At 37.8% G+C, this 17,832-nt stretch overlaps 1 pseudogene across 1 annotated transcript in view; it reads left to right on the top strand.

Moving 5' to 3' along the window:
- Window positions 1–7,366, top strand: part of LOC704543 (CCDC144A N-terminal pseudogene) — a 119,209-nt pseudogene extending 111,843 nt beyond the window's left edge. The window contains exons 17-18 of the transcript XR_013406177.1: window positions 3,201–3,243; window positions 6,794–7,366. The product of XR_013406177.1 is annotated as a CCDC144A N-terminal pseudogene (transcript). The remainder of the gene's footprint in view (window positions 1–3,200; window positions 3,244–6,793) is intronic.
- The last annotated feature ends 10,466 nt before the right edge of the window (window positions 7,367–17,832 follow it).

Genomic DNA, 17,832 nt, shown 5'->3' on the forward strand with positions numbered 1-17,832 from the left:
TTGTATTTTTAGTAGAAACGGGGTTTCACCGTGGTCTCAATCTCCTGACCTTGTGATCCGCCCGCCTCGGCCTCCCAAAGTGCTGGGATTACAGGCGTGAGCCACCGCGCCCGGCCTTTTTTTTTTTTTTTTAAAGAATAGAACTTTTTTAAATTGCATGAAACCACTTTATAGAAAGCAGAAGTAGTGCTGTCTGACTAAAGGAAGGATCAGTGCTCTGAAACCGTGACTTTCTTATCCCTTAATCCTTCAGCGTCCTCTGTGGAACCTTAGATTTCTATGGGACATAGCTTGAAAAGGGTCATTTCTAAGAGAATCCTACTAATTAGCTAAAGTATGCTGGTACTTATGTTCTCCCATGTATAATTTTCCCACCTACTTATATTTTTAATGAAAAAGTATAAATATATTTGCAGATGTGCTTGCAGATTGTTGATGTTGGACTTCCTCCACCATCTGAGACATAATCCCCACCTGGAGATAAAGAGAAAGGCCACAGAGACAGGAGGAGCAATTTTATTAAAAAGTTTATGTATTTTACTCCATAAGGAGCTAGTATAGCTTTTGATTTAGTATGTTGTATAAAGTGAAGATTAACAGTTTACTAAGCTCTTTTATATCCTCTGGTGATGTTCAGTTTCTCCTGAGCTATTGCTCTGCACACTACAAAAACCATCGATGGCCCGGCCCCCTTGTCTCACTGAATAAGACAGTGATTAATGTCATCAAGACACTTTTCTCTCCTTTTCCCTTCTGTTAGCTGTGCCAGGCACTGTATTAAGTGGTTCAACGGGGGACAACAATTCTGAATTTCTGTGAAGGGAAATATGAGGAAAATGTGTGATTTAATGGCAAAGCAAAAATAAAATGAAAGGACTTTTTAAAAGTCGCTTAATATTTGCCTGTTTTTACTTCTGAAAATAGGTAAAGCCACCCCGGCCTTTAACTGGCCAGGAAAAAATTGGAACCATCAACACTCAAAACCCCTTTCCTAAGCTTTTGGGTTCCCATCCCAGAGGCACTCCCTCCCTGTGTTCTGGGTCTGTCCTTTTTCCCTCTGCTTTTGCATCTGACCTGGGATCTCTTTCCCAAAGGCAGCTGCCCTCCACTGTCATTTATGTGGTGAAATATTCAAGGATCAGGGAAAGGCTGGAAGAGAATTGATGTAGGGGGAGGCCACTCTGGGTTGGAAGATAGGCAGTGACTTCTACCATGTACTCTTATTGAAGAGTTTGGAGAGAAAATGACCTTTACTTAAAATTGTTATACAAAAAGTATTCTCTCTCTACAGAGTTATGATTTCTTCAGTATTGCCGAGACCAGCTCGGTCGGGGAGACCCTAACCCAGTGGCGCTAGAGGAATTAAAGACACACACACAGAAATATAGAGGGGTGAAGTGGGAAATCAGGGGTCTCACAGCATTCAGAGCTGAGAGCCGTGAGCAGAGATTTACCCATGTATTTATTAACAGCAAACCAGTCATTAGCATTGTTTCTATAGATATTAAATTAACTAAAAGTATCCCTTATGGGAAATGAAGGGATGAGCCGAATTAAAGGAATAAGTTGGGCTAGTTAACTGCAGCAGGAGTGTGTCCTTAAGGCACAGATTGCTCATGCTACTGTTGGTAGCTTAAGAATGCCTTTAAGCGGTTTTCCGCCCTGGGCGGGCCAGGTGTTCCTTGTCCTCACTCCAGTAAACCCACAACCTTCCAGCGAGGGCGTTATGGCCATCATGAACCTGTCACAGTGCTGCAGAGATTTTGTTTATGGCCAGTTTTGGGGCCAGTTTATGGCCAGATTTTGGGGGACTTGTTCCCAACAAGTATAAAAGTAAGCAATTTGTTAAGATTATTTCATTTTTATGTTAACAAAATTGAGGTGTTATGAAAATATTTGTGAATGGGGTATAAAGAAATAACAAAATCTATTACATTAGAAATATTTAGCCAGAAGAGTGTTTCGGAGAAAAGATAAAAACATTACAGTAGTAGTGTCTTAATTTGAATCATGTAAAAATGTACTTTTTATGTAGTGTTTATGAATGACAATATCTAGTGTTCTTTGAAGAAAGGCTTTCTTCTTTATCTGGTGTTGAATTACTACTTTTATATGGTCTGGCTGGTAATGCTGTTGTCATGTTACTTACTCTATAAAGCCTATCTATAATGTTTTTGTCACAGAAATGTTATGGAAAGGAGTCTCAAAATATTGGTAAACCTGTTAGTAAAAACAAAGAAAAACTGACTTGACACCTAAAATTTGTAAAGGCATTAGATATCATTATCGTTATCACCATAAACTATCTCAGACCCTGTTCTGGACATTTAGTGAGAGAATACCTATTCTACAAAAGGTTTAAATAAGAGCACTCTAGATAGAGACACTGGCAATAAGTTTGAAATATTCCCACATCTTTCATAATTAAGTAGATAACTATAACTTGCCAGATGCTTAAAAAAATGGGTACTAATTTCTGAAAAGAAATCAAAGTTGCAGTTAAATAACTATATTGTTTTCCTAGTTTTTAATTCTAGACATTACTGAATCAAAGAAACTAAGATTGAAAACTGGCTCTAACCTATATTCTTGTTTTCATGTAAATTTTTTGAAATCCTTGCATCTATATAAATAAAGAAATGTTAATCATAATAAATATCATAATATTTTTCCAGTGGAACTTTCACATGGCATCACAACAATACTGCTTTCTTCAAGTATGTATTAAAGATTCTGTGCTGAATTAATAGCAAAGAACATACTTTAAAATTACTATTTTCTAAAAGTGGATAATGGAGAGTTCATTTTAAGGAACTATTCATTAGAGTGAAAAACTGATTAGACCTTGATAAAAGGCAGAGTTTTGATAAGAATGGGAAAGTAATGAATTCATTGCAAAATATGACTTGAATTGTTTAACCTCTGTACTAATAAGGGAAAACATCACACTTTTGAAATGATGTAGATCCAACAGACCAATATTAATTGTACTTTTGTGAGATTAAACGGCATAACACATATATGTTCTCCATTATCTAAACTTAAAATAGGAATTTATGTGATTTTCTTAAATATAAGCATTCTTCAAGTTAGGTCTGGTCTCTAAAAGTATTATTTAAAGGCCATGTTTTGTAATTGATGCTCCTTACCATGATAATGTCTCTTCTTAAACATTGTAAATAATATTTGTCTTATTTCAGATGCAGCAGAAGTTTCAAAATGATATAACTAGAGAAGTAACAGGTATGTTACCAAAATTTATGAATTAAATTTGGATTAAGTAATATATGTCTAAAATAAACTGCAAATGATATCCCTTTCCATTCTTGGGCTAATAGATACTACATTAAATATTCTTTCTTATACACATTTGATGAAAGATGTGAAAAATTGAACATGTATAATGAAGAGCGTACTTATGCCTCATGAATTCATCACATTCCATAACTTGAAAAAGAAAAATCAAGAAGTCTGGCTCTATACTTCACTTCTACCATCCCTATGGAACTCTCAGCCAGCACACAGAAACTATTCTCAGAAAACAAAGGCATCATCAGCTTCTCAGGGTTATGGTAGTGATTTTTAAGGCCAAAACACTCCAGTCTCATCTAGTAACCTAGTCAAGCAGTTACAGTTTATAAACAGTCACTTGAGAGGTAATACTTTAAGTCTCCAGTCATTTACAGTGTCATTGGTTTACTTTTGCCCTCAGGAAATGTTCCAAAATTCTTAACATGGAATATAAACACCCACATTCATTTGGTTCTTGTCATGTTACTCAGGTTTATCTCTCACCACTAACTGTACTCTGCCGCTTTGCTCTAGCATCCAGCCAAACTGGACTGCACAGAACTCCACAGTGGGGGGATCGGTGGTGATGTCCCCTTTTTCATTTTTTATTGCATCTGTTTGATTCTTCTGTCTTTTCTTCTTTATTAGTCTTGCTAACGGTCTATCAATTTTGTTGATCTTTTCAAAAAACCAACTCCTGGGTTCATTGATTTTTTTGAAGGGTTTGTGTGTGTGTGTGTCTCTATCTCCTTCAGTCCTGCTCTGATCTTAGTTGTTTCTTGCCTTCTGCTAGTTTTGAATGTGTTTGCTTTTGCTTCTCTAGTTCTTTTAATCGTGATGTTAGGGTGTCGATTTTAGATCTTTCCTGCTTTCTCTTGTGGGCATTTAGTGCTATAAGTTTCCCTCTACACACTGCTTTAAATGTGTCCCAGAGATTCTGGTATATTGTGTCTTGGTTCTCATTGGTTTCAAAGAACATCTTTATTTCTGCCTTCATTTTGCTATTTACCCAGTAGTCATTCAGGAGCCGGTTATTCAGTTTCCATGTAGTTGTGCGGTTTTGAGTGAGTTTCTTAATCCTGAGTTCTAATTTGATTGCACCGTGGTCTTCGAGACAGTTTGTTGTGATTTCTGTTCTTTGACATTTGCAGAGGAGTGCTTTACTTCCAACTATGTGGTCAATTTTGGAATAAGTGTGATGTGGTGCTGAAAAGAATGTATATTCTGTTGATTTGGAGTGGAGAGTTCTGTAGATGTCTATTAGGTCTGCTTGGTGAGACCAGAGTTCAATTCCTGGATATTCTTGTTAACTTTCTGTCTTGTTGATCTGTCTAATGTTGACAGTGGGGTGTTAAAGTCTCCCATTATTATTGTGTGGGAGTCTAAGTTTCTTTGTTGGTCTCTAAGAACTTCCTTTATGTATCTGGGTGCTCCTGTGTTAGGTGCATATATATTTAGGATAGTTAGCTCTTCTTGTTGAATTGATCCTTTTACTGTTATGTAATGGCCTTCTTTGTCTCTTTTAATCTTTGTTAGTTTAAAGTCTGTTTTATCATAGACTAGGATTGCAACCCCTGCCTTTTTGTTTTCCATTTGCTTGGTAGATCTTCCTCCATCCCGTTATTTGAGCCTGTGTGTGTCTCTGCACGTGAGATGGGTCTCCTGAATACAGTACACTGATGCGTCTTGACTCTTTATCCAATTTTCCAGTCTGTGTCTTCTAATTGGAGCATTTAGTCCATTTACATTTAAGGTTAATATTGTTATGTATGAATTTCATCCTATCATTGTGATGTTAGCTGGTTATTTTACTCGTCAGTTGATGCGGTTTCTTCCTAGCATTGATGGTCTTTACAATTTGGCATGTTATTACCTATCATCTGAAGCCTTCTTCTCTCAGCTCGTCAAAGTAATTCTCCGTCCAGATTTGTTCCATTGCGGGTGAGAAGCTGCGTTCCTTTGGAGGAGAAGAGGCACTCTGATTTTTAGAATTTTCAGCTTTTCTGCTCTGGTTTCTCCCCATCTTTGTGGTTTTATCTACCTTTAGTCTTTGATGATGGTGACGTACAGATGGGGTTTAGGTGTGGATGTCCTTTCTGTTTATTAGTTTTCCTTCTAACAGCCTGGACCCTCAGCTGCAGATCTGTTGGAGCTTGCTGGAGGTCCACTCCAGACCCTGTTTGCCTGGGTATCACCAGCAGAGGCTGCAGAAGAGCAAATATTGCAGAACAGCTAATGTTGCTACCTGATCCTTCCTCTGGAAGCTTCATATCAGAGGGGCAGCCACCTGTATGAGGTGTCAGTCAGTCCCTGCTGGGAGGTGTCTCCCAGTTAGTCCACTCCAGGGTCAGGGACCCACCTGAGGAGGCAGTCTATCTGTTCTCAGATCTCAAACTCCATGCTGAGAGAACCACTACTCTATTCAAAGCTGTCAGACAGGGATGTGTAAGTCTGCAGAAGTTTCTCCAGCCTTTTGTTCAGCTATGCCCTGCCCCCTGAGGAGGAGTCTACAGAGGCAGGCAGGCCTCCCTGAGCTGAAGTGGGCTCCACCCAGTTTGAGCTTCCTGCCACTTTACTGACTCCAGCCTCATTAATGGTGGATGCCCCTCCCCCAGTCTCACTGCTGCCTTGCAGATGGATCTCAGACTGCTGTGCTAGCAGTGAGCTGGGCTTTGTGGGCATGGGACCCTCCTAGCCAGGCGCAGGATATAATCTGCTGGTGTGCCATTTGCTAAGACCGTTGGAAAAGCACAGTATTAGGGTGGAAGTGTCCCATTTTTCCAGGTACCGCCTGTCACAGCTTCCCTTGGCTAGGAAAGGGAATTCCCCAACCCCTTGTACTTCCTGGGTAAGGCAATGCCCTGCCCTGCTTTGGCTCACACTCCACGGGCTGCACACTGTCTGACAAGCCCCGGTGAGCCCCAGTGAGATGAACCCAGTACCTCAGTTGGAAATACAGAAGTCACCCGTGTTCTTCATTGCTCACATTGGGAGCTGTAGACTGGAGCTGTTCCTATTTGGCCATCTTGGAACCTCCCCAGATTCTTATCTAATAATAACTTATCATTGTAGTCATACATACTTTTCATTCTTATTAACACTGAAAAAACTCTCAACTCTTTTTTACTGACTTACGCTTAGTTAACTATGAGATATATAGAATATAATTCTTTGGCCAGGCATGTTGGCTCACATCTGTAATCCCAGCACTTTGGGAGCCTGAGGCAGGCAGATCACTGGAGCCCAGGAGTTTGAGAGTAGCCTGGGCACCATGACTAACCCTGCCCCTATAAAAAATACAAAAACTTGCCAGGCACAGTGGCTCATGCCTGCAGTTCCAAGTACCTGGGTCCGAGGCAGGAGAATTGCTTAAGCCTGGGAGGACGAGACTGCAGTGACCTGTGATCACACCACGGCACTCCAGCACAGGTGAAACAGTGAGACCCTATCTTAAAATAATAATAATAATAATGATAATATAATTCTTGCTTTTTCTTTTCAGCTGCTACTAAATGTGAACCTGAACCATATGTAGCTTCTCCTCCAGAATCTGCATACCAGAAAAATCTGAATCAAGATCCAGTGTTGGAAGCAACAAAAGAATATGCACAGATTTTAAGCAGAAAATACATGATCTGAAAGATAAGGCAATTTTATTTCTGGGCTGTTGACATGATATTTTGTTTCCCATTAAGTATATGATGTGAACATTTTTACTAAAGGGAAATATTCTGTATTATACATGTCTGATGAAAATTTGTATAGTATTTTAAATAATGTTTCTTGGCCTCTTCAGCTAACTTTTAAGTGATTTTGCGAATGAAAACCACTATTATTGAGTTTTACTTACTCAAACCACCCAAATGTTAGCTGTTTAAACAGCCAAATAATCAAGTTGCCATTAACAATTTAGTGGAGTCAACTGATGGCTTATTTATATTTTATAATTTTTATCTTTATATATAGTGATAGATTTAAGTTTAGATAGACATTATTTTGGTATACTGGTACTGTGGTCATTGTCAATGTTTGGATGTATTGCAATTGTTATAGTGCAATAAAACTTAGATAATTTTAATTTTAAGCACTGATTTATATAGATCTTTTCCTGTGGAAAAATAAGGTTTGCCTAAGCCTTTTCATTTTTTCTATTGATTGTTTCATTTCTTTATTTGTTTAACTTTTGGGAAACAGTCTTAAAATTGCAGAAAATTTCCAGATTTTAAGAAAAATAACTTTCCCCCTGTGGGCCATTTGAGAGTAAATTGCTCACATTATGCCATCACATCTGATATCTTTAGTGGGCATTCCCACGAGTCAGGACATTTTACATAACTACTTCATAACCAGAAAGTTAACATCAATACATTTGATCATTTAATTCTCATTTCCTTTTCAAGTTTTGTTAATTATCTATAATGTTCTTTGCAGCAAAAAGATCTCATTCAGGTCCATGAATTGCATTTAGTTGTCATGACTCTTTCAGTCTGAAACAGTTCCTCAGTTTTTCTTTGACCTTTATGACCTTAAATCTTTTGAAGAGTAAAGTCCAATAATACAGAATGTTCCTCCATTGGATTTCTCTGAATTTTTTTATAAGATTTAGATGATAATTTTTTTGGGCAAGAGTATCACAGAAGTTATCCCATGATCTTCTTACTGCATTCTATCAGGTGACCTGCAATTACTATTATTTTTTATTTCCATCTTTTATTTTAAGTTCAGGGGTGCACATGCAGGATGTGCAGGTTTGTTACATAGGTAAATATGTGCCATGGTGGTTTGCTGTACAGACCATCCCATCACCTAGATATTAATAATAGTCCAGCATCCATTAGCTATTCTTCATGATGCTCTCCCTTCTCTCACCCGCCACCCTACCACAAGCCCCTGTGTGTGTTGTTCCCCGCCATGTGTCCATGTGTTCTCATTATTCAGCTCCCACTTATAAGTGAGAGCATGCAGTATTTCATTTTCTATTTCTGCGCTGATTTGCTGAGGATAATGTTCTACAGCTCCATCCATGTCCTGGCAAAGGACATGTCTCATTCCTTTTCATGGCTGCATAGTATTCCATGGTGTATATGTACTACATTTTCTTTATCTAGTCTATCATTGATGGGCATTTAGGTTGATTCCTTGTCTTTGCTATTGTGAATAGTGCTGCAATGAACATACGTGTGCATGTATCTTTATCCTAGAATTATTTATATTCCTTTGGGTATATACTAAGTAATGGGATTGCTAGGTTAAATAGTATTTCAGGTTCTAGGTCTTTGAGGAATCACCATACCGTCTTCCACACTGGTTGAACTAATTTACACTCCCACCAACAGTGTAAAAGCATTCTTGTTTCTCCATAATCTTGCCAGCATCTTTTTATTTTTTTGAATTATAGTCATTCTGACTGTTGTGAGATGGTGTCTCATGTGGTTTTGATTTGCATTTCTCTGATGATCAGTTATGTTGAGGTTTTTCTGTTTGTTGGTTGCATGTATGCCTTCTTTTGAGAAGTGTCTGTTTGTGTCCTTTGACCACTTTCTAATGGGGTTGAGTTTGTATTTTTTTTCTTGTAAATTTGTTTAAGTTCCTTGTAGATGCTGGATATTAGACCTTTGTCAGATGGATAGAGTGCAAAAATTTTCTCCCATTCTGTAGGTTGTCTGTTTGCTCTGTTGATAGGTTCTTATGCTGTGCAGAAGCTGTTTAGTTTAATTAAATCTCATTTGTCAATTTTAGCTTTTGTTGCAATTGCTTTTGGCATCTTCATCATGAAGTCTTTGCCCTTGCCTGTGTCCTGAATGGCATTGCCTAGGTTTTCTTCCAGGATTTTTATAGTTTTGGGTTGTGGATTTAAGTCTTTAATCCATCTTGAGTTAACTTTTGTATATGGTTTAAGGAAGGGGTCCAGTTTCAATTTTCTGCATATGGCTAGCCAGTTCTCCCAGCACCATTTATTGCTTGCTTTTGTCAAGTTTGTCAAAGAGTCAAAGATCACATGGTTGTAGGAGTGTCGTCTTATTTCTGGGTTCTGTATTGTTCCATTGGTCTATGTGTTGGTTTTTGTACCAGCACCATGCTGTTTTGGTTACTGTAGTCTTGCAGTATAGCTTGAAGCTGGGTAGTGTGATGCCTCTAGCTTTGTTCTTCTTGCTTAGGATTGTCTTGGCTATTTGGTCTCTTTTTTTTGGTTCCATATGAGTTTTAAAATAGCTTTTTCTAGGTCTGTGAAGAGTGTCAATAGTAGTTTAATGGGCCTAGCATTTAATTTACAAATTGCCTTGGGCAGTGTGGTCATTTTCACGATATTGATCCTTTCTGTCTGTGAGCATATACATTTTTCCACTTCTTTGTGTCATCTCTGATTTCTTTGAATAATGGTTTGTAGTTATCCTTGAAAAGGTCGTTCACTTTTCTTTTAGCTGTATTCCTAGGTATTTTACTCTTCTTGTAGCAATTGTGAATGGGAGTTAATTCAAGATTTTGTTCTCAGCTTGCCTGTTTTTGGTGTATAGGAATGCTAGTGACTTTTGTACGTTGCTTTTGTATCCTGAGACTTTGATGAAGTTGCTTATCAGCTTAGGAGTTTTTGAGCTGAGATGATGGAGTTTTCTAGATATATGATCACGTCATCTGCAAACAAAGATAGTTTGACTTCCTGTCTTCCTATTTGAATAACTTTTCTTTCTTTCTCTTGCCTGATTGTCCTGGTGAGAATTTCTAATACTACATTGAATAGGAGTGGTGAGAGAGGGCATCTTTGTCTTCTGTCAGTTTTCCAAGGGAATGCTTTCAGGTTTTCAGGTATTCAGGCAACAAATAACATGATGAATAGAATAGTACCTCACATCTCAATGCTTATGTTGAACATAAATGGCCTAAATGCTCTACTTAAAAGATACAGAATGGCATAATGGGTAAGCATTCACCAACCAAGTTGCTGCTGTCTTCAGAAGACTCGCCTAACACATAAGAACTCACATAAACTTAAGGCAAAGGGATGGAAAATGACACTTCATCCAAATGGACACCAAAACTGAGTAAAAGTAGCTATTCTTAGATCAGACAAAACAGACTTAAAGGCCACAGCAGTTTAAAAAGACAAAGAGGGACATTATATAATGATAAAAGGACTAGTTCAACAGGAAAATATCACAGTCCTAAATATATATGCACCTAACACTAGAGATCCCAAATTTATAAAACAATTACTACTAGACCTAAGAAATGAGGTAGTCAGCAACACAACAATGGTGGGGGATGTTAATACTCCTCTGGCAGCACTAGACAGGTCACCAAGACAGAAAGTCAACAAAGAAACAACGGACTTAAACTATACCCTAGAACAAATGGACTTAACAGATATTTACAGAACATTCTACCCAACAAGCATAGAATATACATTGTATTCATCAGAACATGGAACATTCTCCAAAATAGACCACATGATAGGGCACAAAATAAGTCTCAGTAAATTTAAGAAAATCAAAATTATGTCAAGACTCTCTCAGATCACAGTGGAATAAAATTGGAAATTAACTACAAAAAGAACACTCAAAAGCATGCATATACATGGTAATTAAATAACCTGCTCCTGAATGATTGTTGGGTCAACAATGAAATCAAGAGGGAAATTCAAAAATTCTTTGAACTGAATGATAATAGTGACACAACCTATCAAAAACTCTGGGATACAGCAAAAGTGGAGCTAAGAGGAAAATTCATAGCATTAAATGCCTATATCAGAAAGTCTGGAAGAGCACAAATAAACAATCTGAGGTCACACCTCACAGAACTGGAGAAACTAGAACAATCCAAATCCAAACCCAGCAGAAGAAAAGAAATAACAAATACCAGAACAGAACTAAATGAAATTGCAACAAAAAAACAACAGATAAATGAAACAAAGAGCTGTTTCTTTGAAAAGATAAATAAAATGGATAAGTATTAGCAAGATTAACCAAGAAAAGAAGAGAGAAAGGTCCAAATAAGCTTGATTAAAAATGAAATGGGAGGCCGGGTGTGGTGGCTCACACCTGTAATCCCAGCACTTTGGGAGGCCAAGGCGGGCGGATCACGAGGTCAAGAGATCGAGACCATCCTGGCTAACACGGTGAAACCCCATCTCTACTAAAAAATACAAAAAACTAGCCGGGTGAGGTGGCAGGCACCTGTAGTCCCAGCTACTCAGGAGGCTGAGGCAGGAGAATGGCATGAACCCAGGAGGCGGAGCTTGCAGTGAGCCAAGATCCGGCCACTGCACTCCAGCCTGGGCGATAGAGCGAGACTCCATCTCAAAAAAAAAAAAAAAAAAGTTGCTCACTCAATAATTTTTAAATATACAGTAAAAAACTGATCTATGATATATTATTTGTCAGACTGACAAATGCTGACAACACTAAGTGTTGGTGAGGATGTGGGAAATACTGATTACCTACTGAGCACACACTATTTGTAAAGAATTATGCTGGATGCTAGAGATGTGAGTATGAATAATACAGAAATGAGAACCCAGAATTAAAGCCAAATACTTACAGCCAACTGATCTTCAACAAAGCAAACAAGAATGTAAAGTGAAGAAAGGACACCCTATTCAACAAATGGTACTGGGATAATTGGCTAGCCACATGTAGGAGAATGAAACTGGATCGTCATCTCTCACCTAATACAAAAATCAACTCAAGATGGATCAAGGACTTAAATCTAAGACCTGAAGCCTTAAAAATTCTAGAAGATAACGTTGGAAAACCCTTCTAGACATTGGCTTAGGCAAAGACTTCATGACCAAGAACCTCAAAGCAAATGCAACAAAAACAAAAGATAAATAGATGGGACTTAACTAAAAAGCTTTTGCACAGCAAAAGAAATAATTAGCAGAGTTAACAGACAACCCACAGAGTGGGAGAAAATCTTCACAACCTACACATCCAACAAAGAACTAATATTCAGAATCTACAAAGAACTCAAATCAGTAAGAAAAAAAAATTCCATAAAAAAGTGGGCTAAGGACACGAATAGATAATTCTCAAAAGAAAATATACAAATGGCCAACAAGCATATGGAAGAATGCTCAACATCACTATTGATCAGGGAAATGCAAATCAAAACCACAATGCGATACCACCTCATTCCTGTAAGAATGGCCATATTAAAAAAATAAAAAAAATAATATACGTTGGCATGGATGTGGTAAAAAGGGAACACTTTTATAGTGTTGATGCTAATGTAAGCTAGTACAACCGCTATGGAAAACTGTGTGGAGATTGCTTAAAGAGCTAAAAGTAGATCTACCATTTGATCCAGCAACCCCATTCGTCAGTATCTGCCCAGAGGAAAAGAAGTCATTATAGAAAAAAGATACTTGCACATGCATGTTTATAGCAGCAAAATTCATAATTGTGAAAATATGGAACCTCCCCAAATGCCCATCAATCAGTGAGTGGATAAAGAAAATGTGATATGTACACACATACCCCCATGGAATACTACTCAGCCATAAAAAGGAGCAACCTGGATGGAATTGGAGCCCCTTCTTTTAATTGCAGCAACCTGGACGGAATTGGAGCCCCTTCTTCTAATTGCAGCAACCTGGATGGAATTGGAGCCCCTTCTTCTAATTGCAGCAACCTGGATGGAATTGGAGACCATTCTTCTAAGTGAAGTAACTCAGGAATGAAAACCCAAACATTGTATGTTCTCTCTTATATGTGGGAACTAACCTATGAGAATGTAAAGGCATAAGAATGATACAATGGACTTTGGGGACTTGGGGGAAAGTGTGGGAAGGGGATGAGAAATAAAAGACTACACACGGGGTACAGTGTACACTGCTCGGGTGATGGGTGCACCAAAATCTCAAAAATCACCACTAAAGAACTTATTTATGGAACCAAATACCACCTGTTCCTTAAAAACCTATTGAAATAAAAAGTAAATTTAAAAAGAAAACCTCCTGGATTTATTGATTTTTTTAAAGTTTTTTGTGTCTTTATTTCAGTTCAGCTCTGATGTTGGTTGTTTCTCGTCTTCTGCTAGCTTGGAAGTTTCTTTACTCTCGGTTCTCTAGTCCTTTTAGTTGTGATATTAGGTTGTTAACTTGAGATCTTTCTATCTATTTGATGTGGGTACTTGGTGCTATACATTTTCCTCTTCACACTGTTTTAGCTGAGTCCTGGAGATTCTGGTATGTTGTCTCTTGGTTCTAATTAGTTTTTAAGCACTTCTTGATTTCTGCCGTAATTGTATTATTTACCCCAAAGTCATTCAGGAGCAGGTTGTTCAGTTTCCATATAGTTGTGTTTTGAGTGAATTTCTTAATCTTGAGTTCTAATTTGATTGTGCTGTGGTCTGGGAGACTCTTTGTTATGATTTCAGTTATTTTCCATTTGCTGAGGAGTGTTTTTCTTCCGAATTTATGATTAGTTTTAGAGTAAGTGTCGTGTGGCTATGAGAAGAATGTATATTCTCTTGTTTTCTGTTGGAGAGTTGTGTAGATATCTGTCATGTCCACTTGATCCACAACCAAGTTCAGGTCCTGAATATCTTTGTTAATTTTCTGTCTCCATGATGTGTCTAATATTTTAATTGTGGTGTTAAAGTCTCCCACTATTATTATGTGGGAGTCTAAGTCTCTTCAAAGGTCTCCAATAACTTACTTTTATGAACCTGAGTGCTCTTGTATTGGGTGCATATATATTTAGGATAGTTATCTCTTTTAGTTGAATTGAACCATTTACTAGTAGGTAATTCTCTTTGTCTTTTTTGATCTTTGTTAGTTTAAAGTCTGTTTTGTTAGAAACTAGGATTGCAAGCTCTGTTGTTTTTTTCCTGCTTTCTGTTTGCTTGGTAAATTTTCCTTCATCCCATTATTTTTTTGTGTGAGATGGGTCTCCTGAATACAGCATACTGATGGGTCTTGGTTCTTTATCTAGTTTGCCATTCTGTTTCTTTCCATTGGGGCCTTTAACCCATTTACATTTAAGGTTAATAGTATTATATGTGGATTTGATCTCGTCATCATGATGTTAGCTGGTTATTTTGCAGACTTGTTTATGTGGTTGCTTCATAGTGTCACTGTTCTTTGTACTTTAGTGTGTTTTTCTGGTGCCTGGTAATGGTTTTTCCTTTTCATATTTGCTGCTTCCTGCAGGAGCTCTTGCAAGACAGGTCTGGTAGTAACGAATTCCATCAGCATTTGCTTGTCTGAAAAGGATCTTATTTATCCTTGGTTTATGAAGCTTAGTTTGGTCAGATGTGAAATTCTGGGTTGGAAATTCTTTTCTTTAAGAAGGTTGAATATTGGTTCCCAGTATCTTCTGACTTGCAAGGTTTCCACTGAGTGGTCTGCTGTTCATCTGATGGGGTTCCCTTTGTAGGTGACCTGGCCTTTCTGTCTGACTGCCCTTAACATTTTTTTCTTTCATTTAGACTTTGGAGAATCTGATGATTATATGTTTCAGGGATGATCTCCTTGTGGAGTATCTTACTGGGGTTCTCTGGATTTCTTGAATTTGAATGTTGGCCTGTCTTGCTAGGCTGGGGAAGTTAGTTCTTTTGGATGATATGCTGAAGTATGTTTTCCAACTTGGTTCCATTCTCCCTGTCTCTTTTGGGTACTCCAATCCATCATAGATTTGGTCTCTTTATGTCATCCCATATTTTTTGGTGGTTTCATTCATTCCTTTTCATTCTTTTATGTCTATTCTTGTCTGCCTGTCTTATTTCAGAAAGATCATCTTCAAGCTCCGAGATTCTTTGCTTTGCTTTGCCTATTCTGCGATATATACAATATCACAGTTATATATAACAATATAAGTTGATTTCATTGTCAAGTTCTTGTAGTGTGTTTTTCAGCTTTAACGGGTAAGTTATGTTTTTCTCTAGACTGGCTATTTTGGCTATCCACTCCTGTATTGTTTTATCATGATTCTTAGCTTCTTTGCATTGGGTTACAAGATGCTCATTTAGGTCATTGAAGTTCATTGTTATTCACATTCTGAAGTCTACTTCTGTCATTTCAACCACCTCAGGCTCAACCCAGTTCTGATCTCTTACTGGAGAGGTGTTGCAGAGGTACTCTGGTGTTTTGAGTCTTCATGGTTTTGGGGTAATTTCTCATCTCTGTGGGTCTGTCTTAACCTTTGACCTTGAGGATGGAGTTTTGTAACTTTTTAAATTGTTACTGTTGTTGTTTCCTGTTTGTTTTTCTTTTAACAGTCTGGCCACTCTTCTGCAGGGCTGCTGCAGTTTGCTGGGGGTTCATTCTATACCCTAGTTCCCTCGGTTCTTCCCATAGCTGGAAGTATCACCAGTGAAGTCTGTGAAACAGCAAAGATGGCTGCCTGCCCCTTCCTCTGGAAGCTCTAGGCCAGCAGAGTACTGACCTATTGCTGGCTCGAACGTGCCTGTAGGAGGTGGCTGGAGACCCTAGTTGGGAGGTCTCACCCAGTCAGGAGGAATGGGATAAGGAACCTACTTAAAGAATGATTCTGGCTACTTTTTGGTAGACAAGCTGTGCTGTGTTGGGTATCCCTTCAGCTCCTGTTCAGTTTGAGCTACCAAAGGCCCACAGGCTGAACTGGCTGAGAAGCCTGAAAGGCCTAGGTGGCAGCCTACCCCACCCCTCAGGCACTGCATCCCAGGGAGAAATTAGAGCTCTGTTAACCCTATAGAACATGAGTGACCTATAATTTTGATTTGCCCTCTTACTGGTGATATTGGCATTGATCACTAACAGTAGTGTCTGCTAGCTTTCTCCTCTGTAATGTTACTTTTTCACCTTGTAATTAATTAGTATTAATATTTTGTGGGGAGATAATTTGAGACTATGTAAATATCTCTGTTCTTCATCAATTTATTCATTTACTTGATTCAATATAAACTTGTGGTTTATTTCATTTAATAGGTTATAATTTGTCAATTTTTTACAGTTTTTTTCTTTTTAGAATTGTTTTATTTTGACAGTATTAGACTTATAGAAAAATAGTAAGAAAACTACAAAACTTTCTTGGATACTATTCCCCAAATGTGAACATTTTACTATATTTGCTTTATCCTTTCTCCTTCTTCTTCTCTTCTCTTTCTAGATAAATGTAAATGTAGGTGCATAATATAGACTTTTTCTGAATGGTTTATAAGTTGCCAGAATGATGCCTCTTTATTTCTAAATAATTTTGTGTGTATCTCCTAAAAATAAGGTATTATCTTACATAATTATAATATAGCTATCAAAATAGGATCTTAAAATTGGTTTAATATTAATGATTAATATATCATCCATAAACCTTATTTTGCTTTTTCCAGTTGTCTCAATAATATTCTTTATAACCAAGGAATTTAAGATGGGAGATTTTACAATCCATGATGTTGAGATTTATAATTCATGATGTTGAGAGTTTTCAGTGTTTTTACGTTGATTCTTTCTCATCACTGTGGGCCTATCTACCTCTGATCTTTGAGGTTGCTGACCTTTGGAGGGGTCGATCTGTGTCAAATTATTCTGTCTTTTTAGTCTCTTTTAGTCTGGGATGATTCCTGAGTCTTTCCTTGATTTTTATGACATTTATGTGTTTGAAGAGTATGGGTCAGTTTTTTACAGATTTTGTCTCAGTTTGGGTTCATAGGATGTTTCTTCATGATTCAGTTCAGGTTATGCCATTCAGGCAGGAAGGTCACACAAATGAGCCTGAGCTCTTCCCAATGCAGCGTATCTGGAGGCATATGCTATTACTTGGCTCCATTAATGGCCAGTGTTGACTTCGTTTGGTTGAGAATATGCCAGGTGTGCCCATGGTAAAGTGACTATCTACCCTTTGTATTTCATCAGTGTCTTATGTGGACATAGTTTGAGGCTCTATAAATATCTGGTTACTCCTTAACATCTCACCCACTAGATTTAGCATTTCATTGATGATTCTTGGTTGGATCAATTATTATGGTGGTTGCCAAATCATGATTGTCTTAATCTTTCATTCCTTCTACATGGATAAGTAAAACAAAATAAAACCAATGAGCAAATAAGGGAGAAGGGAAAAGTTATTGTTTTATTGTTGAGGTTCCCTCAGCTTTGACCAGTGGTAGCCATTTCAAGCTGAGTTCATGTCTTTTTGACCTGTCTATTGTTCTTTGAACACTTCCTTACTTTCTGGCATAAGCTCTTTCCACCTTATCTTGTATTTTCTCTGCCCCAGCCCTCGGATCAGCCATTTCCATTTTTTTTCAGAAACCCTGACTTTCTTTAGGGGACAGTAATTAGAAACAAATATCTGGGCACAAATTGTGGTAGATATGTATGGCTATTGGAGTCATCATTGCTTATAGGCTTCCTCAGTCAACAGAGCAGAAAAATACAGCTGGATGGATACATATACAAACATACATGCTTACATTCACCCATATTTCTTTGTTAGAATATACTGAAAACCATTAGTTTTTCCTGGTGATTCTAATTCCAGTCGAATCACACATGGCTCATGTTAGTTTTTTTTCCTCTTTCAGTACTCTTGACCCTTGAACAATGTGGAAGTTAGAGGGGCTGAACCC

The sequence above is a fragment of the Macaca mulatta genome, chromosome 16 (assembly GCF_049350105.2).
Source record: "Macaca mulatta isolate MMU2019108-1 chromosome 16, T2T-MMU8v2.0, whole genome shotgun sequence".
Lineage (NCBI taxonomy): Eukaryota > Metazoa > Chordata > Mammalia > Primates > Cercopithecidae > Macaca > Macaca mulatta.